General features: G+C 46.1%; 1 protein-coding gene and 2 non-coding genes across 13 annotated transcripts in view; 1 reads left to right on the top strand and 2 right to left on the bottom strand.

Annotated features, from left to right (window-relative positions):
• Vps8 (vacuolar protein sorting 8) overlaps positions 1–27,569 on the bottom strand; it is a 947,651-nt gene that overhangs the window by 371,895 nt on the left and 548,187 nt on the right. The window lies entirely within an intron of this gene.
• On the bottom strand, positions 17,840–17,912 carry TRNAS-CGA (transfer RNA serine (anticodon CGA)). Its single transcript has one exon. It is a non-coding gene; the product is annotated as a tRNA-Ser (tRNA).
• On the top strand, positions 18,456–18,528 carry TRNAS-CGA (transfer RNA serine (anticodon CGA)). Its single transcript has one exon. It is a non-coding gene; the product is annotated as a tRNA-Ser (tRNA).

Raw genomic sequence — 27,569 nt, 5'->3', positions numbered from 1 at the left:
TCTTGCAGTCTGAGGCTCCACCTCGCCAACCGTCCTGAAGGGCCCTTTAAGTTAGCTAGCCAACACAACGCTTAATGGTCGCTGACGACTTTGAATGGCCTGCCATATAGGTAAGGACGGAATTTTGCTGTAGCCCAAATGATGGCGAGGCATTCCTTTTCAGTCGTAGAATAATTGCCTTCTGCTTTTTGCAGCGACCGGCTAGCATAAGAAATCACCCGTTCTTGTCCGTCTTTCTTCTGGACTAGGACGACATCGAGGCCTAGGCTGCTGGCGTCAGTGTGGATTTCGATATCGGCATCTTCGCCGCAATGTGCAAGTACCGGCGGTGACTGCATGCGTCATTTTAGTTCTTGAAATGCGTCGGCCTACGGCGTTTGCCATTGTAGACATCAGATTTGGTTAGATGCGTTAGTGGCTCAGCGATGCGTGAAAAGTCCTTGACAAGGCGCCTGTAGTAGGCACACATGCCAAGGAACCTACGCACTGCCTTCTTGTCGATGGGCTGCGAGAACTTTGCAATGGCAGCTGTTTTCTGCAGGTTGGGGTGTACTTCGGATTTGCTGATAACGTGGCCTAGGAACAGAAGCTCATTGTAAGCGAAGCGGCACTTCTCTGGCTTCAGGGTGAGCCCTGATGATTTGATGGCCTCTAGTACTGTAGCAACCCGCCTAAGGTGATCGTCGAAATTTCCGGTGAAGACGACGACGTCCTCCAAGTAAACAAGACAAGTCTGCCACTTCAATCCTGCTAACACCATGTCCATGACGCGCTGGAAAGTTGCAGGCGCCGAGCACAGTCCGAAGGGCATGACCTTGAACTCGTAGAGGCCGTCTGGCGTGATGAAGGCAGTCTTTGCCTAAGCTTCAGGTTCTCGCGTCAAAACTCGGTAAAGGCTCTGGCGGAGTGGTTGAGCGCACTTTTCCATTATTATGCGATGCTTTGCAACTGGTGTTTGTTGAATCTTCGATGAAGTCGAAAAGCAGTCCTTGTATCGTCGGAGAAGACTTCTGAGCTTTTGCTGCTTGCTCATGGGGAGACTTGGATTTACGTCGAAGTCTGGTTCGGGGACTATGGTTGGCGGGGTAGATGCGGCAGAATCTGAGAGGACAAAGGCATTGCTCGTTTCCACAATTTCCTTGATGTAAGCGATTGTCGTGCCCTTGCTGATGTGCTTGAACTCTTGGCTGAAGTTGGTTAGCACCACTTCCGTTTTCTCTCCGTGGAGTCGAGCGATCCCTCTTGCGACACAAATTTCATGGTCTAGCAGTAGACGTTGGTCACGCTCGATGACGCCTTCTACGTCAGTAGGTGTTTTGGTGCCGACGGAAATGACAATGCTGGAGCGAGGCAGGATGCCGACTTGACTTTCGAGCACGCTTAAGGCATAGTGACTGCGAGAGCTCTCCGGCGGCATCGCTTCATCTTCAGACAGGGTTATCAACTTCGACTTCAGGTCGATGAATGCGCTGTGTTGGTATAGGAAGTCCATGCCGAGAATGACGTCGCATGAACATTGTTGGAGGATAACGAAGGAGGCAGGGTAAGTCCGGTCATGGATGGTAATTCTTGCCGTGCAGACTCCAGTCGGCGTAATCAGGTGTCCTCCAGCGGTCCAAATTTGAGGGCCTTCCCATGCAGTCTTAACCTTCTTCAACTGGGCGGCAATGTGTCCACTCATGATGCAGTAATCGGCCCCTGTGTCGACTAAGACAGTGACTGTGTGGCTGTCGAGAAGCACGTCGAGGTCGGTGGTTCTTTGTCTTTCGTTACAGTTAGGTCTTGGCGTCGGATCACGGCTGTGTCGCGTTTACCTGTGGCTGGTATGGGAGATTGTCAGGTCGTCTTTCGCCGTCGTAGTCGTTGCTTCCACACTTCGTCGGCATGACGGCGTATCGTTATGTCGTCAAGGTAGTTTCTTCGGCGTCTTCATTGGCGGCAGAGGAGCTTCGTCAGTTCGACGAACAGCAACCGCACCTCCATCGGTTGCTGCTTTTAGTTTTCCGGATATGGGCTCGCTGACCGGCCCCGGGCTGGGCCAGTGTATGGACGGTGCTGCAGCGAGGGGTAGCGGCCTGGTGACGGCGAACGGGATGGTCGTCGAGAGTTGCACTGAGTGACGGCTAGGTAATCGGCGACGTCATGTGGGTGCTCCCCAAGCTGTGGAAGCGGCGCGTTGACGGCGAACCCTCTCAGTCCCAAGTCATGGTATGGGCATCAGCGGTACACATGGCCGGCTTTTCCGCAGTGATAGCAGAGCGCGCGGTGGTCGGGGGCTCGCCAAATGTCTGTCTTCCTCCGTAGGTGCGCTGGGCGACGGGTGGGCATGCTGGCGGCGGCGGCATACGACGGAATTGCGGTGTTACAGAGCCCTGGCACGGTTGCAAAGGGGGGCCTTGACAGTGTGCAACAGCCGCGTAGGTCATCGCTTCTGGCTGGGGCTGCGGTAATTGAGGTTGCACCTCAGGAACCCCAAGCAATCGCTGAACCTCATCTTTCACGATGTTGGCGATCGAGGCCACTTGAGGCTGTGATGAAGGCAGGACCTTGTGCAGTTCTTCGCGCACAATGGCCCTGATTGTCTCTTGAAGGTTGTCGGAACCCAGTCCTTGGATGGCGTACTGCGGCGTGAGCCCCTGGCGGTTATATTGCTGGGTGCACCTCTCCAGAGTTTTCTCGATCGTCGATGCCTCTGCAGAAAACTCAGCTACAGTCTTCGGTGGGTTATGAATAAGTCCGGCGAAAAGTTCTTGATTGACGCCCCAAATCAGGAAGCGGACCTTTTTCTCCTCCGACATTTCCGGGTCGGCGTGCCGGAAAAGATGGGCCATCTCCTCCGTGAAGATCGCGATCGTCTCATTTGGCAGCTGCGCTCTGGTTTTTAGTAGAGCTTGGGCTCTCTCTTTTCGCACCACACTTGTAAATGTTTGCAAGAAGCCGCTTCGGAACAGGTGTCAAGTCGTTAAGGTGGCTTCTCGATTCTCGAACCACGTCCTGGCAGCGTCTTCCAATGCAAAGAAGACATGTCGCAGTTTGTCGTCGCTGTTCCAGCTGTTAAATGCAGCGACCCTCTCATACGTTTCGAGCCAGGTTTCCGGGTCCTCGAATGTTGAACTGCGGAACGTCGGAGGCTCCCCGGGCTGCTGCAGCATGATGGGGGACGCTGGGGCTGCCATTGGGGTTGCCTTGGCCACAATCTTCTTGGTCTTCTCAGGTAGAAGTCCGTGCTCCAGGAGCAGCTGTTGAAGACGGCGGCTTGCTCAATGGTCCGGGACTACGTTGGTGTTTTCTTTGCAGTCCGGGCTTGGATCACGGCTTGTCGGGGGCGTCCGGTACATGAACAAAAAGCACCTCCACCAGATGTCACGTGGTAGTGACATTAAAGAACACAGTAGCAATACTGTGAAAGATAAAACTAGCTTTTATTGGGCGAAGCTGTGCCCAAAAAGAGAGGCTACACTTAAAGTACAACGATAGCGGCGAACACAGTTGGCAATCGCCAAAAATCTTATTAGCGGGTCAAGCGCGTTGGCTTTTATACAACAGTAGTCGAATGTTCCAGACTAATCGTTGGGACCCGCAAGCCTTCCACAAAGTTCTACGCCATTCGCGTCAGGCGATGAAATCAGATAACACAAGGTTCGACGACAACAGACAGCGGATAGAAGCATCGATAACTTTCCAGCAACTTCGGATACATGCAGGCGCGTCCCGCGCTGTGCGATAACATTTGTTAGGCATTGAGAAGTGGTCACTCGATAAAGATAAAGAAGTACACGTGTCAATATTAGTGTAAGAGTAGGAACATTTGAGTCTTCCGAAATATTCTCGTGTGTGCATTTTCAAAGTCTTGAACTATAAAACAATGCATGAAATTTTTTAATCTTATAAGTTGATTACCTTGTTTATTGTTGTTATTCATGAATGAAGAGTACATATATACCTACGCAAAATATTTCTTTCTCGCTTTACGGCCACCCTAGAAAAATTACGGTAAATTTTTTTCGAGATAAGTCCTTAAGAAGAATTGAAATCTGCAATAAAAAAAAATCGACCCTGGCGGTCGCACATGGCGAAAAAAATCGACTCTCAAAGGGTTAATGAGTTTATTTGTTTGGGGTACTTATGACTTTCTTTTGACATAAGGGTGAATATGTGTTGTCAAGCATCAACAAGCTGCTCATGTGGATTGCAGGACAATTCTTCCGTGGAGACGAGTGTTATTTCATCCATGAGGATTAACTGACACTTCCCGTGGTGGTACCACTTGAAGCTCTTGTTAAGCTAAATTCCCACAATGGAGCTCTCCTTAACAGAACTCGGGTGAAGGCATTTGACATCTTTCAGCACATGAATGTTAAGGGCATCCTTGAAAGCAGATAGCATGCGCCCTTGATGTAAAAGCTATGTGCGCCTAATCTGAAGGTCCTCTCTTGAGGCATGCAAGCAGGAATGCTGCTTTCTGTATCTGCTCTCATCTCGAGTAGCTGTTTCCAGCAGGCAGAAAATTCCACACCAAGAAGTTCTTCTCCAGTGAAGACCCTCTATGCACCATTCTGTATAAAATGTCCAATAATTTTTTTTCACTAGCATGGTCAGTTCTTCATACAAAATATGAAGCCGTGGCTCACTACACTGCAATGATGAGCATTCAACAAAAATATAAGCTACATGTCACAGAAATGTTGCTTTATGAAGCAGGTCCTTCCTCATAAGGTTCTCTTGAGGCACCTATAAATGATGCCACCAGGTATAACTTTTTCTTCAGCGTCTAGAATCGTTGCCTTGATTGCTTCATGTTGTTCAATGAGTTGCCTCAGAGCTGGATTCAATGTCAACCACTGATAATATACATTATGTAAAAGAAGATTTTCAGGCAAGCCTAGGCATTTCTGAGTTATTTTTAAGGCAGCACTCTGAACGGCTGAATTCTTGTAAAACTGATACACATCAAGCAAAGTCGACTCCACAGTGTTGCAAAATGCTTCTATGCCTTTGGAAAATACATTGTGCGCTTTATGTAAATTGCATTCCCTCATATCCAGCAAAGTGGGATTTACGTCCTCTTTTAAACGTTTCTTCAAACTCCGCATAACAATGGGCCCATCACTGTAAAAACGAAGCATCAAATCTTGAATAGAATTTTTCACATGTGACAGCAGGATATCTGCTGTGCAGAGTCCAAGTGAAGCGAGTGCAGATGCTCAAGTTCAACACGTTTTTGTGCATAGGAAAAGAATCTGACCATGACTTTGGCAGCTTGGTTCTGGAAGGGGGTTTCATCTATTAAAATCGTGTATATGTGTGTGGCTTGTTACTTTCATCTATCATTGCTTTCCTAAAGTAGGGTCTTAAGCCATCTGAAATTATGTACGAAAGCTTCTTTCACTCACACTCAAACTTTGGCCATTTTAGAGCTTGGAAACATCAATGGCATGGTCCATGTGGCTGCATCCCTGTACAAATAAGGTTTGAAGTTTTAATAGGGTTTGAAAAACCTCTTGAAGTTTTTTAAAAAAACCCATTACATTTTGGTTGGCGTTTCTGTGTTGTCCTTTACATTACGAATAAGGTATCCAACAGCAAAATGTGCCTCCGCTCGAGCAGCATGGCCCACCTCCGAGTCCTGGACCAGATGAGAAACATGACTCCAGTTGACGTTGCTTTGTAGCAGGCTTCTTTAAGATCCCAGATGCATCTCTCTGTTGACTGCAGACTGCACTTATTCATGGCGTGACATGCTGTGAACAGTTGATGACTGTGTTGCAGAAGATACACGAGGCTTCTTGTTTTATTCCTCCTCTGCACCAACTAGAGATGGCGTCATTACTGGCATCAATTTTGCTGAGAACTCGTACATTAAATTTGCTGTGACGACTTAAAGTAAAGGTTTACTCAGATTACGCAAGCTAGCTTGATAACACAATCTCAAAGAGACCTCTCAGCTTTAATCCTTTAATACTTAGGCAACAATCAGTACTTCAAAGAAGATTCTGACTATATTAATAGCATGACAAGCTGATAACACAATCTCAAAGAGACCTCTTAGCTTTAAGCCTTTAATACTTAGGCAACAATCAGTACTTCAAAGAAGATTCCGAATAGATTAATAGCATGACACTGTTACAACCTCATTAATTCAGAAAATTGGACTCGCCATCTGGTACCAGCAAATATTTGCAGTATCCTAGTGTCAAACTCTCACTGTTTTTAAAGCATTTTGGTTAAGACCACCCGGAGTGCGGCGAACATGGAGCACCGTAAATTTGAGTCGATGGTGGCCAAGAAACTATGAGATAACGGTGCGCACATCCAGGCCTTTTTTCGCCTCTTTACAATTTTTCACCTCCGCAATACTTGCACGGCGTGCCCGGAGCATTCAAAGGGGGCGTGCTATGGGAGTGAGGCTCGCGGTACGCAGCCTGCTCTTTCGCTTTCGTTCAGAGCGCAGCCCGAAGCAGTAGCGCTTCAGAAAAGGAGCTTGAAAACAGCAACAAAAAAAGTAAAAATGTGTGAAATTTTTCCGAGCTGCTTCGTAGAACTGATGTTCCTTCCATTGGCTTTACCAGGCGTATAATCGGAAGCTTGCACTAAGTTGTCAAACGTGCACTTCAGCCCGTGCAGGTGATTGTATACAAAAATTGTCATCAAAGTAAAAACAGTAAACAGAAAAAGAGCGCAGAGTTTTAGACAAACAGATAGACTGGCCCAGGATTGTATACTGTGTTTAGATTTAAACATTGTAGTCATGCCCAGGTGGGAACGAAAAAATAGCCGCCCATGACGTGACAACACATATTAAAGGGTTACCTTCAAGCTTCGAAAAGGCTTTGTGGTTGAGTGTATACGTAAATTGTCATCAAAGTAAAAACAGTAAACAGAAAAAGAGTGCAGAGTCTTAGACAAACAGATAGACTGGCCCAGGATTGCATATTGTGTTTAAATTTAAACATGGTAGTCATGCCCAGGTGGGAACGAAAAAATTGGCGCCCATGACATGACAACACATATTAAAGGGTTACCTTCAAGCTTCTAAAAGGCTTTGTGGTTCAAAGCCAGACATGCAGGAGCCCAGACATGTTGGTGAACTTGTGCGCTTGGTGTCATTGCAAACTCAAGACACCCCGATGCGACCACAAAGAAGTCGAGCATGCCACCATTGCCACAGGTACCACTTCGCTTGGCCGCACGGATACCATACTCAGAGTTTCAGTTTCCGAACTATTACAATTCCTCCTGTTGTGCAGACATGGTAGGTTAGGCCAATCAGGTATGCCTTTTTGCAGCAGTGGTGCAATTTACGTGAGGAGGAGCCACTTGGCTCAGCATGTATCAGTATTTCTATTTTGGCTCAAAATGGCACAATTTACGCAGCACTTCCATGACTCAGCAAGCAGCATGCAATAAATAAATAAATACAATAAACTTTTGTTAATTGCCTGAGTAAGCCAAGTACACACATATGAAGAGAAATTGTGTATCCAGGATCATTGCCTTACTGATGTGGGATACCCCAACTGCCTCCTATTATCTGTTCTGGACAACCTTCTGAAGTGTACAAAAAAAGCTGGCAGCTGTGAAACTTAAATTTTGGTGGGAAAGTCTCAGTTATCTCATTCATACATTGCCTCTACCATAACTTGAATATGATTGGCAGGAGTAGGTGTCTTTTCTTAGCTGAATCGCCTTAGGAGTCTATAAATGGTGGCCGGTTAATAATGGAGCTTGAGACTGCACTAAGCAACATTGTCGGATGTTTGTGAGCTAGCTGCTGTGAAAATGTAATGCACTCCATTCCATAGCCCAGCAAGAAAAGTGTGCATAGGACAAACAGGCCCTTTTTTTCAACGAGGTGACCAAGCAGCATAAATACAATGCAGAAACATGCTCTTTTAGGGCAATTAGCATTCCACTGTTGGGAATGTGGCTGTATTCTGGAGCTTAAAAAGACAATGATTGTGTGTAGAAGCTGGGATAGAACTATGCATGAAATTTTGAAGCAGAAGTCTTAAGGTTACGAGACACCTGTGTCGGCACATCTTCACTTGCCATTTTGGATGCATACTCCTGATGCCATAGCTTGCCCAGTGCAATAGAATTTAAGTATTTGAAACAGCCTCTATCATGTAAAAAATAGTTTTTACATAAGTTTCCACTTCTATTCTCCTGCAAGGAGTTGTATTTGGCAAACTTTCTCAGATTTGTGTTGCAACAACTTGGATGGGAAAGGCGCCATTTTGCTTTTGGGCTTCGGATTTGACAAACTTTGTTAAAGAAACTAAAGCTAGCAGCACCACAGTATGCTTGTTTTTGTATTTCACTATTCATCAAGACAAAATAAACTTGTAAATGCATATTTATTCATTAATGAGTACCTTAATATTACTGCCTTCTGAAGATGCTGTCATCGACACCATCCCGACAAATGCAATTGAATTTGGATGTGTGACAGCTCTGCCGAAAAAGCTGTCATTAGGGAACGTAAGGCATTAATGAACGAATGTCATTTTGTGAGCCCATATTAATTCAAACTCCCAGTTTGTTGAAACCGACACTGTGGTCCTGTAAAAATTATCGATATTTCAAGGCACAAAAATGCCCAATAATTAAAATTCATAAGGGTTTGCAACAGTCATTCAATGTAATGAGCCACTGACCGTGCTCTCAGCAACTTGCCAACCGCTGCTCCCATCTCCACCATTGAAAGTATCCACGGCAACCGATCACATGGCTCTGTTTTCCTTTTTACAGGTTTTCCCATTGAATTTAATCCAAGTGCCAGTTAATTTAATTCGTGTGCCGATCAATTTATTCCAGATGCCACCCAAATTAATCGAAATGACTGAATTTAATCCAAGCATCACGCTCTTCCAAGAACCATTGAATTTCAAGGCAAGTGAAATTTTGTGAGAATGTTAGGGGTTTATATGTATATTGTTCCAAAGCCAACTTATTCCGAAAGCGACATTCTGCCTGGAGGAGACGATGAAGAAGACGGGTCTGTCTGTTGTGCAGGCTGTCCATCGTTTTGGTAAATACACTGTAAATAGTCATGCCTCACGTCATTTTACGTAAAATCTTTGTGGTGGAGATGCTGGGCGGAGGTGCATGAGACTGTGCTTGTTAATTTAGTTAGTAAATGAATGTTTACAACTTTATACGGCCGAATAAATCTACCATCCTTAATTTGCAAAGCTGTCTGCTAATTTGCTTTGCAATCGATTCTTCGCCTCTCGGGCGAAACTGCAACTTTTCTTATTTGCTTTTTACTTGAGACGTTCGTCACTCACTCTTTGAAATAACGTTGTTACACATTGCGACCAAAGTTTCGGAAGTGAAGTGTTTCGGATATTACGAACTTCGGATAAAACAGACATTTTTTGTCGGATTATCAAGGTGGAGGTGAGATATATCGCAAATTATTATTACGATAAGTGAAAGTGCCTGGAAGTGTGTCTGTCAGTTACTTTTATGTTTATCGAAGACCCATTTATCAATCACACATGGTGAACCATGGGGGCCCGAAAACTTACTTGAATTTGCATTAATTGAAAATATACGAGATCTCAAGATGATGTAGGGACAAAAAGCAATGAGTGCCTGACACAGGTCCTCTACCTTGCCCAGTAGCAGCAGTACAGGGCACATAAAAAGTGCAAATTTGCTACAATTTTGATAATTCAAGAAAGATTTGTACTTGGTGGTTAAATCTACAGCATAAATGTATCGCTAGTTTAGGTAATAGTATTGCCGAGGTTATACACAACAAAGTACAATCAACATAAATGACCTGAAATATTCACAAAAAGGACAGCAGATGTGTGCGTCCTTAGAGAATTACAACCCATTTACCAGCGAAGTGTTCCTTTCACACAGTTGCCATAAATGTGTCAGTAATTATATTATACACTTCAAAAAGTTGCCTGTATATGACTGTTCTGTTTGAAGCCTTTCCCACGTGTAATGCTTTGGAGCACTTCTTGAGAATTCTTAAAAAGTCAGTAATCAGGGTGTCTACCAAGTTGACATTTCCGAATTCCTGAGTTTTGCAGGCTTTCTCCGAGTGGCTTTGCAATATTCCCTGAGTAACACAGAACTTTGTTTTATATCAAGGCGGGCTGACACTGTATCGCCTGATGCTGTCACTCTCATGTAAGCATGTTAACAAAAATAAAAAAAAGCATCTTCCAGTTTTTATAATAATGAGCAGTGATTATGTTATTCAATACAAAAACAAGGAGGGGGTGGGGTGGTGGCTACTGAAATGCTCAGCAAATGAGATACCCTCAATAAAAATGGTAAAACCAATCGCGAATCAAGTCGCCCATTCTTAAAGGGACCCTGAAACGCTTTTGACGATTTTCTACAAACGTATTGAGTCGTTAGAGTAGGTCCTTCTGATCAATAATTGACACATCTAAGTGCTCCGCGTAAAGCGTGTAATTTATTATAAGGTTTTAAATATGCACATCGCTGCCGATCGCAGCGCACTGCTCGGCGGAATTTTAAGCCGCCCCTACCCATATGACCGAAATCACCCATACGATGTCAGTGGGGCGAGCTATCCGATTGGCTGACAAGGGCGAGTGATCGATAATTTTTCCAACTTTACGGTAAACAAATTATCTTCGTAATAGTTGGAATGTTAGTTAATTTGTTTTTATGAAAAGAAAGTAACATAAAGAGAATGCACAAGAACAATTTTTCAGTACACTTAAGCACTTCCGGCACACAGCGTGTGTCGTCTGCTTGTGTTACAACGTACTCCATTTTGAAGAGAGCTCCGCGGTCAGAGTCGGTCTCAGTCTTTTCGCGAGCACTATGATTGGACTTTGTTGCCTTGTGGACTGCAAACGTAGCGACTGGCAATATGTCAAGCTGCGACATCGTGTCCCTCTGCAAGGCAGCGTACGAGCGAACTGCCTGCTGCGCATCAGACTGCCGCTATCCGATCGGCGCCAGGATTTGCGCGTTTGTGGCCGTCATTTTACACTGGAAGATTACTAGCGCAATAGCATTTCGCGAGTCCGGTATTAGGGCAGACGCAAGCGCAAGGGGACAGAGTCTGGCCGCTTAACTGTGCCGTAACGGGATGAGCCATGAGATGAGCAGAAGGGCAAATATGAATGGTCTGTCTGCATAGTGCAGCCACCTGGTGGCACAAAGCTCAACCATACACAGTAGCAGCAACGAAGTGTATTCTTCTTTGCTGCTGGTGTGTATTTTTCGCAGGAGTGTAATCATCAACACTTGTTTTTATAAATGTTTAAATTGTTTTACACTTGGTTAGAGCAATATTAGCGCTTTGTTTGGCTGGTTAAGCGCTGCGCCAACAAGTGTATGGACCGTGCAGACCGATCAGGCCGCTCACGTACGTCTACGCTAATGTTCCTTCATCAGCTTGAGTTTATGCCTCCAGTCATTTGCCGAAATGACCAGCTTGCCTGTGGTTACCGGAATACAAAACACGTTCGGCGCTACGACAGAATGCTTGCAACGCACGCTGCTTCGATAGCTCTCGCTTGGGGTCGACGGCCAAGCGGCTAGCGGAGAGGTCTCGCGCGGGCGGGCTCCAAAACAACCGGAAGTGGACGATGTGATGTCGCATCGTGACGCTGAACCAGTGAAGGCGGAGCTTAGCCCTGCTCGCTCGGCGAACGAGTTGAGGAGGAAAAGCATGGCTAGGGAGGAGGGTAACTTCTAATCGCTTGTAGCTCCATTAATACGTAACGCTTCACTTAAATTGTGGTGCGAATGTTCTACTTAAGCTGTACCCTACGCGTCTACAAAATTTGTTCGAACCGTTTCAGGGGCCCTTTAAATACGAAAAAAAAGAAGTTGCATACAGAAGCAAATATTTTCGAATATGAGCTATTTCTATCAATTGATTACAAGCTCATTGGTATGATGTCCGAACTTTGTCACAAGTGAGATTCTCTCTCCACAGCTCTTAAGTCACCCTCAGCTGTCCAGACATACTCTCAGCCCACGCACGACGACTCAGTGTTACGTTGCATTGCTTGAAAGAGTTTATTTTGGTTTGAATGAGCACACCTGCATGGCGGCATCAGCCAATACACTTTGTTTTTCGATCTCAGGCTTCTTCAAAGAAGCGACGGCATGCCTCCTTTCCCGTTCATTCTTCAATGCATCAGTCCTTTCTGGTCTCGTCCTTCTTCCAATGCACGTTCGCTTCACAAACCATTCAAACCATCCTCTTGGTCAGTTGTACAGTGAATGTACGATTTTTAGTACTCCCTAGGGGCCGCGAAAACATCTGAAAAATCGGGCAGTTCAACAAAATAAATGCACGTCTTTTACTGCCCTTAAAGGACCTCTGAAACGGTTTGGACAAATTTTGTAGATGCGTAGGATTGTGATGTGTGCTGCGCAACATGGTGCGGTGATCGGGACGGTCAAGACAGATGACAAGGAGTGCGCGTGCCAAGGCAAATTCCGTGCTGGAAGGAGAAAGACGACAACGCCAAAGAGCGTCCGGCACATGAACGCGCGGCGCACGAAAAACAACTAAAAGAAGAAAAAGCAAACCAATTAGGTAGAACCACGGGGCGTCAGGCAGCCAATCAGAGAATGCCTAATCGGCCAGATAGAAGAAAAAGCGTGGTGCGCTGGCAGAAGAGAGGAGACGCAGAGGAGACGCCGGGGAGACGCCAGGAAAGTCCCAGGAAGTGACGGCAGGAGGAGGTCAACCACCGGAGCGGGCGTTGAAGACGGGCCGTCGGGTTCCGGACCCGAGCCACCACAACTTCACCCGACCGGGGCCTCCTGCCAACCTGTTCCTGTGCGTCACCCGTCCACCCGAGCGTGCTGCCAGCTCCTCAAGGCCGGTGAGCTCCTGTGCTCGTGGGTACGATGAGAACAGTCGGGCTACGGGCCCGAGTTCAACGCCAGCTGCCCAGCCAGAATGCCGCCCCCGTCTGTCATGCCGCCGGCTGCCCGAGGCTGGCGTCCGAGGCCGGCGTCCGAGCTTCTGTGCCCGTGGGCAGGACAAGAGCAGTCGGGCTATGGGCCCGAGCTCTACACCCAGCTGCCCGGCCAGAATGCCGCCGCCGTCTGCTCGTGCCACCAAGCCGCCTGGTTTACTTCTCCGAGACAGAGCTGGCCAGCTCCGGTCGCCCGGTCAACCAACTTAGACCACGACCTTTGGTGAGACCGGCGCCAATCCTTTCACCAGCTTGTTGCAGCGTCGCAGCTTCGAGACTGTTATGTATCCCTGCCGTCGTGGCAAGCCCGGACTCGCGCACTACTTAGCTCCATACTAGCCCCAAATGTGTGTCTTGACGTGTATTTGAGTGTTTCTTTTATGTTTGCTATTTTCTTCTATTTATTTTTTAGCCTTCTTTAGTTCCATTAAACGTTTGTGGGTGTGTTTGAAACGAACGGCTTTGTCCTCAATTGGGTTCTCGGAGGCTCCGCCTAAGAGAACCATCAGAACCTTTTGAGTACACGAACCTTTGCCCCCATATTAGGCTCATCACAAATTGGCGTCCGCGACAGGACAAAGCCGTTCGTTCGGATTTTTTTTTCTAAAGGCTAGGAACTATGGCTGCTAGCACACGAGACCTGTTAGCCTTAGCCGAACGCATGGGGCTAGAAGGTGCGGAGTTGAGGGCATGGTTAAACAAGCAGGAAGCGCGTGCGCGAGAAGAGCAGGCAGAGGAGCGCAAAGGCTAGGAGGGAGGAACTTGCATTGGAGGAGAGAAATTTACAATTACGGCTTAAAGTCGTGGAAGCTGAGGGCGCATATTTGGGCAAGAAACAGCGAGAAATTAGTTTGTTTGACTTAGCCACCGTGGCCCAGCGATTGGGTTTGCATGGGGCAGACTTGAACAGGTGGGTTCAAGACAGATGGGTAATAATATGTGAGAAAGCTAAGAGGAAGTGCAACAGGCGAGTGGCAGAACAGGCAGCTGAGAGGGAACGCCTGGAGGAAGAGCTTCGCAGGGTGCGCGTTCGCATCGAGGCACTCGCAGATGCTTGCTCCGAAGGGACAAGCTCCATTGCTCAGGATGCAGCACAGCAATGCAGGGGCGACCCGAGGGTTCCCTCCGACATGACGTCAGGCATTGGCGAGCAAAAAGTGTCTCAAGGAGAGACAACTTGTGATCATGCCATTGTAGGCAAAGATACTGAGGTTAGGTCACAAGACAAGAAGCAGATTGCTTCCGTACCTCAACCAGTGTCGCGCGAACCCAGCGCAGGCGATGACTGGTTCATGCTGGGTTCAGAGCTGCCGTGCATGGGCCTGGTTGAGGAAGTTAGAACCGAGCACCTCCTACAGGCTAAAGATAGCACGTCGGAGGGTTCGCACCATGGTCAAGATGAACCTGCAGCTATCAGGGCTCCTGTGGAACCTTGTGACACTATGAGCACTTGGGAGGGCTCAGGCCTGGGTACCACATCAACTCATGGCTTGAAGGATTCAGTACATCCTTTGTATTCTCATGCACTCGTGAGTGGTTCGACCATTGGCACTGATGCTGCAACCACACATTACAATGTTGACTACCTTAGGACGCAGACAGTGACTTGGTCGACACCATGCAGAGACATTATTGCCTGGAGCAATATTATCGCGGACTGGCCAGGGTTCTCTGACCGAGAAGATAAATGTCTAGTTAGGTTGATATGGGAAAGGGTCACATAAAGGAGCCGATGCTTCGCTTATGGCTTTTCTCGGACTTGTGACCTCGGACATGGTGACCTTGGACTTTGTTTTTTTCTTCAATAGGGTATTATGATAGCCTTTGACGCTACCATTTATTTTTCACTTGCTGTGCATTCTTTGAATTGTTTTCCTTTAATGTCTTTGATCTGTGTGCTCAGTGAACTGTATAGTGAGTTCTTGTGCATGGACCATGACTGTAGTGTTCCGAGCATGTGTGAACTATGTCGCGCACTGAGCGGCAGTTTTTCTTCTGAAAAACTTGTTAAAAAAGGGGCTTATGTGATGTGTGGTGCGCGACATGGTTCGGTGATTGGGACGGTCAAGACAAATGACAAGGAGTGCGCGCGCCAAGGCAAATTCCGTGCTAGAAGGAGAAAGACGACAACGCCGAAGAGCGTCCGGCACGTGAACGCGCGGCGCACGAAAAACAACTAAAATAAGAAAAAGCAAACCAATTAGGTAGAACCACGGGGCGTCAGGCAGCTAATCGGAGAATGCCTAATCGGCCAGATAGAAGAAAAAGCGTGGTGCGCTGGCAGAAGAGAGGAGACGCAGAGGAGATGCCGGGGAGACGCCAGGAAAGTCCCAGGAAGTGACGGCAGGAGGAGGTCAACCACTGGAGCGGGCGTTGAAGACGAGCCGTCGGGTTCCGGACCCGAGCCACCAGTACTTCACCCGACCGGGGCCTCCTGCCAACCTGTTCCTGTGCGTCGCCCGTCCACCCGAGCGTGCTGCCAGCTCCTCAAGGCCGGTGAGCTTCTGTGCTCGTGGGTACGACGAGAACAGTCGGGCTACAGGCCCGAGTTCTATGCCAGCTGCCCAGCCAGAACGCTGCCCCGTCTGTCGTGCCGCCTGCTGCCCGAGGCCGGCGTCCGAGCTTCTGTGCCCGTGGGCAGGACAAGAGCAGTCGGGCTACGGGCCCGAGCTCTACACCCAGCTGCCCGGCCAGAACGCCGCCGCCATCTGCTCGTGCCACCAAGCCGCATGGTTTACTTCTCCGAGATAGAGCTGGCCAGCTCCGGTCGCCCGGTCAACCAACTTAGACCACGACCTTTGGTGAGACCGGCGTCACTCCTTTCACCAGCTTGTCGCAGCGTCGCAGCTTCGAGACTGTTATGTATCCCTGCCGTCATGGCAAGCCCGGACTCGTGCACTACTTAGCTCCATACTAGCCCCAAATGTGTGTCTTGAAGTGAATTTGAGTGTTTCTTTTATGTTTGCTATTTTCTTCTATTTATTTTTCAGCCTTCTTTAGTTCCATTAAACGTTTGTGTGTGTGTTCAAAACGAATAGCTTTGTCCTCAATTGGGTTCTCGGAGGCTCCGCCTAAGAGAACTTAAGAGAGCTACAGATGATTACAAGTTACCCTCCTCCATAGTCACACATTTTCTCAACTCGTTCGCTGAGTGATGGGAATAAGATCCACCTTCACTGGCTCTGCGTCATGATGGCACACCGTGTCGGCGACTTCCGGTTCTCTAGGAGCGAGCACGCGAAGCTTCTTCAAACTCTCCGCCAGCTGCTTGGCAGTCGACCTGAAGCAAGAGCTATAGAAGCAGCGTGCATTGTGAGCATCCTGTCGCAGCACCGAACGTGTCTGGTATTCTGGTAACCACAGACGAGCTGGGCATTTCGACGGAACGGTGGAGGCATAAACTAAAACTGATGATGGAACGTTAGCGTAGACGTACGTTAGCAGCCTGCTCAGTCTGCACGGTCCAGCCACCTGTTGGCGCAGAGCTTAACCAGCCAAACAAAGCGCTAATATTTCTCTAACCGAGTGTAAAACATTTTAAACATTTGCAAAAACAACGTGTTAACAATTACACTCCGGCGAAAAATTTACAACAGCAGCAAAGAAGAATACACTTCGTTACTGCTACTGTGTTTGGTTGAGCTCTGTGCCACCAGGTGGCTGCACCATGCAGACCATTCACATTTGCGTTTCTGCACATCCCGTGAAACGACACGCAAGGAGACACGACCAGGCCCTGTCCCCTTGTGCTTGCGTTTACCCTAATATCGGACACGTGAAACGCTATTGCGTTAGTAATCTTCCGGTGTAAAGTGACGGGCACAAACACGCTAATTCTGGTACCAACCGGACAGTGGCAGTCTGATGAGCTGCAGCCAGTCTCCTTGTCTGCTCCCTTGCAGAGGGACACGATGTCGCAGCTTTACATATTGCCAGACACTACGTTTGCAGTCCAAAACGCAACCAAGTCAAATCAAAGTGCTCGCGAAAAGACTGAGACTGACTCTGACCACGGCACTCTCCTCAAATGGAGCATGTTGTAACACAAGCAGATGACGCTTGCTGTGAGCCGGAAGTGCTTAAGTGTAGTGAGAAATTGTTCTTGTGCATTCTCTTTCTGTCACTTCCTTTTTATAGAACCAAATTAACTAACATTGCAACTATTTTGAATATCATTTGTTCACCATAAAGATGGAAAAATTATCGATGACGCGCCCTAGGCAGCCAATTGGATAGCTCGTCCTACTGATGTCAATTGGACGAGAAGAAAGGGGGTTAACCGAGGGGCCCGATTTTTATTAGTCATATCATAAGAAGCCAACAAACACTGACACCAAGGACAACATAGGGGAAATTACTTGTGCTCAATAAATGAAAATAAAGAAACGATGAAGTAATGGAAATCAAAGTGGATGAAAAAACAACTTGCCGCAGGTGGGAACTGAACCCACAACCTTTGCATTTCGCGTGCGATGCTCTACCAATTGAGCTACCGCGTCGTCGTTTTCCCATCCACTTTCTTGGGTATTTATGTGTCCTAGTAGAACCCTGGGAGTGTTAGCCAGCGCCACCACTCACAGACCTTGGCGGCGGACGTGGAACGTCTTTTTTTGCCGCAGGCGTCACGAGAACGTGATCTTTTAGGGTGAAGGCAACTGGTCAATAAACCCACATATGCTACCTGAAGGCATCAATGTTGCCGGATTCGAGACCCTCGTTATGTAATGAACGAGAAGAAAGGGGGTTAACCGAGGGGCCCGATTTTTATTAGTCATATCATAAGAAGCCAACAAACACTGACACCAATGACAACATAGGGGAAATTACTTGTGCTCAATAAATGAAAATAAAGAAACGATGAAGTAATGGAAATCAAAGTGGATGAAAAAACAACTTGCCGCAGGTGGGAACCGAACCCACAACCTTCGCATTTCGCGTGCGATGCTCTACCAATTGAGCTACCGCGGCGTCGTTTTCCCATCCACTTTCTTGGGTATTTATGTGTCCTAGTAGAACCTTGGGAGTGTTAGCCAGCGCCACCACTCACAGACCTTGGCGGCGGACGTGGAACGTCTTTTTTGTTTTTCATCCACTTCCAAGTTGTTCATTCATCCAAGTTGTTTTTTCATCCACTTTGATTTCCATTACTTCATCGTTTCTTTATTTTCATTTATTGAGCACAAGTAATTTCCCCTATGTTGTCCTTGGTGTCAGTGTTTGTTGGCTTCTTATGATATGACTAATAAAAATCGGGCCCCTCGGTTAACCCCCTTTCTTCTCGTTCATTACGTAACGAGGGTCTCGAATCCGGCAACATTGATGCCTTCAGGTAGCATATGTGGGTTTATTGACCAGTTGCCTTCACCCTAAAAGATCACGTTCTCGTGACGCCTGCGGCAAAAAAAGACGTTCCACGTCCGCCGCCAAGGTCTGTGAGTGGTGGCGCTGGCTAACACTCCCAGGGTTCTTCTAGGACACATAAATACCCAAGAAAGTGGATGGGAAAACGACGCCGCGGTAGCTCAATTGGTAGAGCATCGCACGCGAAATGCGAAGGTTGTGGGTTCGGTTCCCACCTGCGGCAAGTTGTTTTTTCATCCACTTTGATTTCCATTACTTCATCGTTTCTTTATTTTCATTTATTGAGCACAAGTAATTTCCCCTATGTTGTCCTTGGTGTCAGTGTTTGTTGGCTTCTTATGATATGACTAATAAAAATCGGGCCCCTCGGTTAACCCCCTTTCTTCTCGTTCATTACATAACGAGGGTCTCGAATCCGGCAACATTGATGCCTTCAGGTAGCATATGTGGGTTTATTGACCAGTTGCCTTCACCCTAAAAGATCACGTTCTCGTGACGCCTGCGGCAAAAAAAGACGTTCCACGTCCGCCGCCAAGGTCTGTGAGTGGTGGCGCTGGCTAACACTCCCAGGGTTCTACTAGGACACATAAATACCCAAGAAAGTGGATGGGAAAACGACGCCGCGGTAGCTCAATTGGTAGAGCATCGCACGCGAAATGCAAAGGTTGTGGGTTCGGTTCCCACCTGCGGCAAGTTGTCTTTTCATCCACTTTGATTTCCATTACTTCATCGTTTCTTTATTTTCATTTATTGAGCACAAGTAATTTCCCCTATGTTGTCCTTGGTGTCAGTGTTTGTTGGCTTCTTATGATATCAATTGGGTGATTTACATCATATGGGTAGGGGCGGCTGGATATTCCACCGAGCAGCGTGCTGCGATCGGCAGCGATGTACATTTTTAATACCTTATAATAAATTACACGCTTTATGCGGAGCACTTAGATGCGTCAATTAATGATCAGAAGGACCTACTCTATCGACTAAGCACGTTTGTGCAAAATAGTCAAAATCGTTTCAGGGTCCTTTAAAGGCTCAAATCGCCACAAGCACATGCGAAAAAGCTCTGAATGCGTGTCATTACACTTATTAAGCATATCGGTGCTCGTACTGTGACAGGAGATAGCAAGTGCACCCGTTTATAATTAAGGAATACATACTGCGTCCCGTGACAATTGCCCCTTCCGACACTTGCTATGCTTCACTACGCAACGCCACTGTATTAAGGCGAAGATAACTTTCAGGAACCTGCCTTATGCAACGCTCTGTGCTTTCCGAGCTTCGAAGCTAATAGCGAGGACCACAAAGGCGGAGTCGCATTGCTGACAGTGGCGAATTCTTTCAATGAGAAACACGGCACCGAACAGCTAGAAGTTTAACAGCGAACGTCGAAGCAGCTGGGCCTAGCGCTGCTGCGATGGTGGCTACGGCTGCAAGCGGATCTGCGTGCAAGAGCGCCGTTCGAGGCGGCGAGGTAATCAAAATGGCGGCGGTGGTGGCTTTGTTTCATTAATGCCATTTCGGACCTGCGGTTACGGCAAGAAGTCCGGAAAAGCGGATAGCGAGGGTATCTTGCGTCAAAAATTTCAGACACTGACTCTATGGGGTACATGGTGGTGCCGCAAAGCTGTCATAATTATCGGGCGCCAGGAAAGTCGGTCGTTGACTGTACACTGGCACCTCCTTCAGCAGACGACACGGCTTCAAAGTAGATTCGTTACGATTCCTCTTTGTTACTCCAGCCAGCATTACCGCGACTTTCGTTCCCTTTCAATAAATTTACACACAATTTTCCCTGATAGAAGCACAAATTCCCTGAGTTTTCCCAGAATATTTTCAGACTATTAAAGATCCCTGAGAATTTCCGGTTGGTAGACACCCTCCATGGTAATTCATCAACACACGTTATTTTGCCATAACATTTACCATCTTATCGGGTGAGTTCACGGTTCTCCCAGCATAGCAGGATAAATTCTGCTCCATTCGTAAAACGCATTCATAAAGCTCCAGATTGTTTGCATGTGTATAATTTACTGCAAATATCATATTAGTCCACTAGCTGTATTTGAAGTTGAGCTATACATTGCCCATAATGCGCCCTCTATATATCCACCAAATGTAATCAAAACGTCTTGTTTAGTTCACCGAGGGCATCACTGAAACCAAGTAGGAATGTCTTATGACGCATGAAATTAGGGGCAAAAAACAACGGACCAGCAATTATCTCCAACGCTTCTAACTGGACCAGGCGTGTAAAAATTTTGGTGCACATTGCGCTTACCATGAACCCCCACCCCTTTCTTTGAAATACAAACTTGCTGTAACCTACACATACGTAAGGGCACTGGGAAGCATGGCTGATAGCAGCCATATCCCACTTGATGAATAAATTTTTTACAAAGGCTGTTTGATCTCACCGCATTAAACTTTGTACAGAGAGTTTCATAGCGCATCACCAATTTTTGCTAAATTTGGTCTTTGTGGCTTTTTTTTAGTTCTGCCAGGACAGCAAGCTCAATTCTCAAATATGCTTATACCACTCCAGAGTGCTTGCAAATGCTAATTTATTGCAAAAGCCCTGATTACCCATATATAACTTTATCCACACATTACCCATTATCTCGCCCTTACAGTCACTAAACATAAAGAAGCTGCTTCCTTAGCTGAGTGAGGACACCAAGCGAACCAATATATCACACATGAAAAAGAAAAAAAATGAGGGTACAACAATTATTCATAATGCTTTTAAATAAGCCAGGAACATTGAAACTATGTGAATACTTACAATTTTTTAAAAGTTGTATTTGATCCACACGCATTCACCATCGCGTATAAACTTGACGTATTGTTGACCTTATGTTCGGAAAATTTGATCGCAGTTGTAGTTGTGATATGATATGACTAATACTTCTTATGATATGACTAATAAAAATCGGGCCCTTCGATTAATCCCCTTTCTTCTCGTTTATTACATAACGAGGGTCTCGAATCCGGCAACATTGATGCCTTCAGGTAGCATGTGTGGGTTTATTGACCAGTTGCCTTCACCCAAAAAGATCACGTTCTCGTGACGGCTGCGGCAGAAAGGACGTTCCACGTCCGCCGCCAAGGTCTGTGAGTGGTGGCACTGGCTAATACTCCCAGGGTTCTGCTAGGAAACATAAATACCCAAGAAAGTAGATGGGGAAACGGCGCCGTGGTAGCTCAATTTGTAGAGCATCGCACACGAAAAGTGAAGGTTGTGGGATCGTTCCCCACCTGTGGCGAGTTGTCTTTTCATCCACTTTCATTTCCATTAATTTATAGTTTCTTTATTTCATTTCATTTATTAAGCACAAGTAATTTCCCCTATGTTGTCCTTGGTGTCAGTGTTTGTTGGCTTCTTATGATATTGTCACGTGGTGGTGACGTTGAAGAACACAGTAGCAATACTGTGAAAGACAAAACGAACTTTTATTGGGCGAACCAGTGCCTACAAAAATAGGCTACAGTTATAGCACAACGATAGCGGCGAACACGGTCGGGGATCGTCGAAAATCTGATCAACGGGTCAAGCGCGTCGGCCCCCACACATCAATCGTCGAATGTTCCAGACTAATCGCTGGGGCCCACGCGCCTTCCACAAAGTTCTACATTATTCGCGTCGCGCACACATGCAATCAGATCACACAAGTTTCGGTCACGACAGTGGATGGAACCACCGACAACTTTCCAGAAACTTCCCACATGCAAGCGCGTCCTGCGCTGTGCGACAACGTGCTAGGTGGTGAAATGTGTCGCCCGATAAAGCCAAGTACACGTGTCAATGGTATGGTATGGTATGGTATGATGAACTTTATTTAATGTCCTGAAGATCAACCCTTAGGTTGACACAGGCGGCTCCCACATCGAGACAGTAAGGTTTAACCTTACTGCCGTATCATGGGCCTTCTGGACGGCCTGTACTTGATCGAAAAGAACTCCACTGTGTAGGACTCGCCGCCACCAGTCTCTCTGCTTGTCACAGTCTGTGAAAGTCACAGGACACTGCCAAAGCATGTGATCCATATGACTAATAAAAATCGGGCCCTTCGGTTAACCCCCTTTCTTCATGTAATTTTAAGTCCGTATCTTGAGCTGTTGATTTAGGAGTTTGGGAAACATTTCGATTAGTCGCAGTATGACACCCTGGAACGCTTCAATGAGTACTTTTCTACAAAGGCTGTAATGAACCTAGATAGAATAAGCATTTATCCATCGTCACTCAGAACACTGCTTCATAATTCGAATAATTATAAGCACCATGCCCCGCACAGTTTACAGAAGATATAGGGCGAAAAAAACTGAATACCAAGTGGAGTGCATAAAAATAAGCGGAAAACAAGTATTCAGTAAATGTTTTCAAAGCACATATGCAATAACCTCCACAGTTCAAATTATCATTACACGGCACCAAAAAAGTGGCCCTCATTTTGATGAGAAAGCGTCAAATGGCCCATTGAGGGAAAAGCCAGTGTCTGTAGTCTGTAGCAGCGAAATGGCACCTATAGTCCCACTGGCTGCAACACCACGTCACAAGTGCACCTCGACGGAGCAGAGCAAGATGAAAGGGAACACCTGCTGACATGATAGTGCGACAGGTGTTGCCTGAAGGCATTGCCACGACACCATGTCAACCCTCGCTCTCAAAAGCCGTCGCATGGCGCCCAAGCCAGCACGGCAGGCTGCTGCTGCTTGCTGGCTCGAGCAGCACGTACCGCTATCGCCTACCGGCCTTGGTGGCCGCTGCTGCTTCCTCGGTCTCTCGTCATGCTGGAGGTCGGTGGCGTTGGCACCGCAGGCTGCTGCTGCTTGCTGGCACGGGCAGCACATACCGATATCATCTTTCATCCTTTCTACACAAACTTTAATCAATTCCTTTTATCCTTGACGATATGCTCGGTGCATGCTGGAAGCTGTACCTGGTTTCTATATATTGCCTTGTTACAATAAAGACAACGTTAGCGCATGCATGTGTTGTCATTCTTTCACTTGTCCTCTATTTATGCACTGTTTACCCCGTCCAAAAATGTCACAAAACGAGAGCTTAAACCGCTCCTATTAGGAACTCGTTTGCTTAAGATGCTAGTGATTATAAATCACCTATTTTCTCTGAGAGCAGCAGTTCTCATTCCTGCATTTCGTCATTGGTATCAATGAAACAGTCATAAAATGAGCATTTTTGTTATCATTGCCAAATGATAATGGCAACTAATTAGAGATCACTAGTGAGCAATTTTCAATCAATTTCTTTTTATTACTATTTCACAAAATGCTTTCCATATAGAGGTATACAGAAGGAGGTCTTATACAGGGTGTCTACTAAGTTGACATTTCCAAATTCCCTGAGTTTTCCAGGTTTTCCCTGAGCACCTTTGCAAAATTCCCTGAATGAGCCAGAACTTCTTTGTTTTATGTCAAGACGGGACCATGTTGCCCGATGCTGTCACTCTCTAGTAAGCATGTTGAAACAAAAAAAAATATTATTTATTCCAATTTGAATAGCAAGGAGTAATATTGATTTTATTCAAAAAGAAAATAGAAAGAAGGTGATACTAAAATGCACAGCGGAAAAAATGGTAAAACCCATTCCGAATCAAGCAGAACATTTTCAAATACAAATGAAAAGGAGATGCATACAGAAGTAAACATTTTCGAATATGAGCTATTTCTATCAACTGATAGCAAGCTCATCGGTATGAGGCCTGAACTTTGTCACAACTAAGATTCTCAGCAGCGGGAAAGTCAACTTCAACTGTCCTGACATACTATCAGCCTGTACATAATATCTCAGTGTTGGGTTTCACTGCTTTAAAGAGGTTAGTTTGGTTTGGATGAGGGACACCTGCATCTCGGCGTCAGCCAACACTTTGTTTTCTTGAGCTCAAGCTCCTTCAAAGAGGCGGCGGCACGCTTCCTTTCTTGTTAATTCCTCAGTGCGTCGGTCCTTTCTGTTCTCATCCTCCTTCCGCCATGCGTTCGCCCCATGGATCATTTGAAGCATCCTCTTGGTCAGTTGTACAGTCAGCGTCCGATTTTTGTATTCTCTAGGGGCTGCGAAAACATCCGAAAAATCAGGCAGTCCAAAAAATGAATTCATGTCTTTAACTGGCCTTAACTTTTTTGTTACCATGCATATTAAAGCCAATCACAGGTTATCTATACTTTAGATTGCCAATTTCAACACGTTGGAGCCGTTTCATATCCACTTAAGGCCATCCAGTAGTTAGTACAGGCACTGAACTTTCAGAATCTGTTAAAATTTTCTCGCTCCGGTGATGTTGCGATTTTTTATGGACTTTTTTGTGAACGTATGTTGTGCACGTATGTTGTAGCGAAAAGAGGCGTGGCCATCACCTTCTGCCGTGCTTGAGGAAAAGGATGTCGCTCACGATTACACTGCACTAGCATCAAAATTTTGTCATCAAATGACTCCCAATAAGTCAAGAATTAAATTATATCGCCGGCTTTGCCATCCGACAGTGCTGAGTGGTGATAAATAACCGAAAATAATGCCAGCTGTTCACTAGTGAGCTTTGGATTGGAGTCAGAGTCGTTTTATTCAACCAAAGTGTATTTCTGAAGGTCCACCGCATGTCTAGCATGTGGACCTGTCATTTTCAACCAATTTCCAAGAGTATCGGTTTCGCTTCTTTCGTAAAATCCAGGCAAGGGGCGCTGCCGCTGTCACTGTGCAGTTATCAAAAGTCGCTCTCACGGCGTTGTCCCGCACAGCTGCGTCGTGAGAAAAGCGTCGTCCTCGAAACTATGCTGCACCCGCACTTCAATTTAGTAATGAGCCCTCGAGTTATGATTCCGAAGATGACAGCAAAGCAGATTCAAGCTCTGATGGCGAATATGTTTTGAGTCAGCATGGGATATCTGCAACTTTTCACCGGCGAGTTTCCTTTCTGGCCTTGAGTGGTTTCCTTTCTTGTGTGCACTTACCTTCCGATCTTTTTGCACAACCTGAGAGCTCTCCTTACTATCTTCAGTGTGTATAAGTTGCTTAATTGGTTATGATGTGCTGCCATAGGCAGCAAAGAAACTTCAATTCACGCCAAGAAGGCCACCCGTAGCACATTTCGGCCTATCACTGCAGATTACCGCAAGACAGTTTGCAACGGCATGGGATTTCTTTTGGCTCTTCTTTGCAGAAGTGATAAAGACAATCTGCAAAAATGCAAACAGATATGCTTGGATGCATAATCTTGTAGTTGCCCAGCTACGCTGAGAGCGATTGGTCCTGGAAGATGCGCATGACTACAGACGAACTGGTAAAGTACGTTCCCTGGACTTCTGATCAGACCATCCTCGGAAGATGCCGAAAAGACGGAACTGCAAAATTTGTTACGAGGAGCACAAAGATGAAGAAATACCAGACATTTTGTGGGTGAAGTACGGAGTGCACCTATGCTTCACAATATTCAGGAACTGCTTCACCGCATGGCATAAGCGATGAACTGGTGTTAGTTTCTTTTTTGTATCCAAAGAACAGCAGTGTACTTAGCATTTGTTTTTTCATACAACATTCCTGGGTTATCTTTGAAATGAATATTCTGAATTTCCTTTGATATTAATCTTTTAGCAGATATCGTTTCTTATTGTTTTTTATCAAATGGCAGCAAAAATGACACTTTCTAGAATAATTGTTTTACCTAAAAAATATTTTGTTTGACAACATATGTTTTTGGAAATAGAATTTCATTATGCACAACATGCTATGCTACAATGTGAGCGGGAATATTATTTGTAGTGGAAAATATTTTTTTTTTCGAGACCTATAAAAAAGTACCATTTTCTCACGGTAACGAAAGAGTTAAGGGCTCAAATTGCCACGGGCACGTCCGAAAAAGCTCTCAAGGCCTCCGAGTACGCTTATTAGGCATATCGGTGATCGTACTATGGCAGGAGACGGGAGTGCACGTGTGTATAATCAAGGAAAACATACTGTGTCCCGTGACAATTGCCCCTACCCACGCTTGTTATGCTTCACCGCGTAACACTTCTGTATTGAGGCGAAGCTAACTTTAGGAGACCAGCATTACGCAACGCGCGGTGCTTTGCGAGCTCCGAAGCCAATCGCGAGGATTACAAAGGCGGATTCGGTGCCATTGCTGACAACGGCGAATTCTTTCAATTAAAAACACGGCACCGCAAGAAGCTGGCGAATGTAGAAGCAGCTAGGCCTAACGTTGTGCAGTGGTGGCTACGGCTGCCAACGGATCTGCGTGCGAGAACACCGGTTCGAGGCGGCGGTGGCGGCTTTGATTAACGCCATTTTAGACCTGCAGTCAGGGCAATATACATTGACTCTATGGAGTACGCGGTGGTGCCGCGAAGCCGAGCGAATTATCGGGCATGTCCGAAAAATCGGGCGTCTGGAAAATCGGTCGTTAACTACTCTGGCAATACCTTGTGCCGATGACACACGACAATGACGATTCGTTGCGATTCGTCTATTAGTGGAGCCAGCATTAACACGACTTTCGTTCCCTTTCAATAAAATCACAATTTTCCCTGATGGAAACACAAATTCCCTGAGTATTGCCAGACTATTCAAATTCCCCGAGAATTCCCGGTTTTCCCGGTTGGTAGACACCCTGCTTATAGTAAAAACTGAATTGGGACCTCCTGTTTACGGTTAACATAAAAGCTGCAATGTCAAGAACAACTGCTGAATTGGTACAATAGAAAAATTTAAGATAATGAGATAAGTATATATATATATATATATATATATATATATATATATATATATATATATATATATATATATATATATATATCAGGCACGTACGCAGGATCTTTTTTCGGGGAGGCCCAACCCAAGGTAACTTTTCTATGCAAATGAGGGGGAGGGTACTTTTACAAGTACAAATATGCATAATGCCCACCATTCGCCATAAAGACGCGTAAAAGCCCGCAAAAGGGAATTGAAATAACGTGTATCTCACAGGTACACCTGTGAGATACACCTCCTCTTTACTTGGTAAACAAAAAACCACATGAAATGGACTCGCGCATGAAAGATGCGCAGGAATAACCTTGCCAAGAACAAGTTAACCAGCGAAAGTGCAAAAGAGAGATTTCTAGTAACGTTTTCTTGAATCAGCTCTTGAAGAATTCTAGAGAAATGTATATTTGCGGAACAATTATAGTTCTTATGGATCCCTCCTTTATTATTTTACCAAGTGCCAAAACAGACTCGTGTCGTTATTTGGGAAGTTGCGTAACGATGCGTGGTCA

The sequence above is a fragment of the Dermacentor variabilis genome, unplaced genomic scaffold (genome assembly GCF_050947875.1).
Source record: "Dermacentor variabilis isolate Ectoservices unplaced genomic scaffold, ASM5094787v1 scaffold_12, whole genome shotgun sequence".
NCBI lineage: Eukaryota > Metazoa > Arthropoda > Arachnida > Ixodida > Ixodidae > Dermacentor > Dermacentor variabilis.
This window is presented reverse-complemented; position numbering and strand designations above follow the sequence as displayed.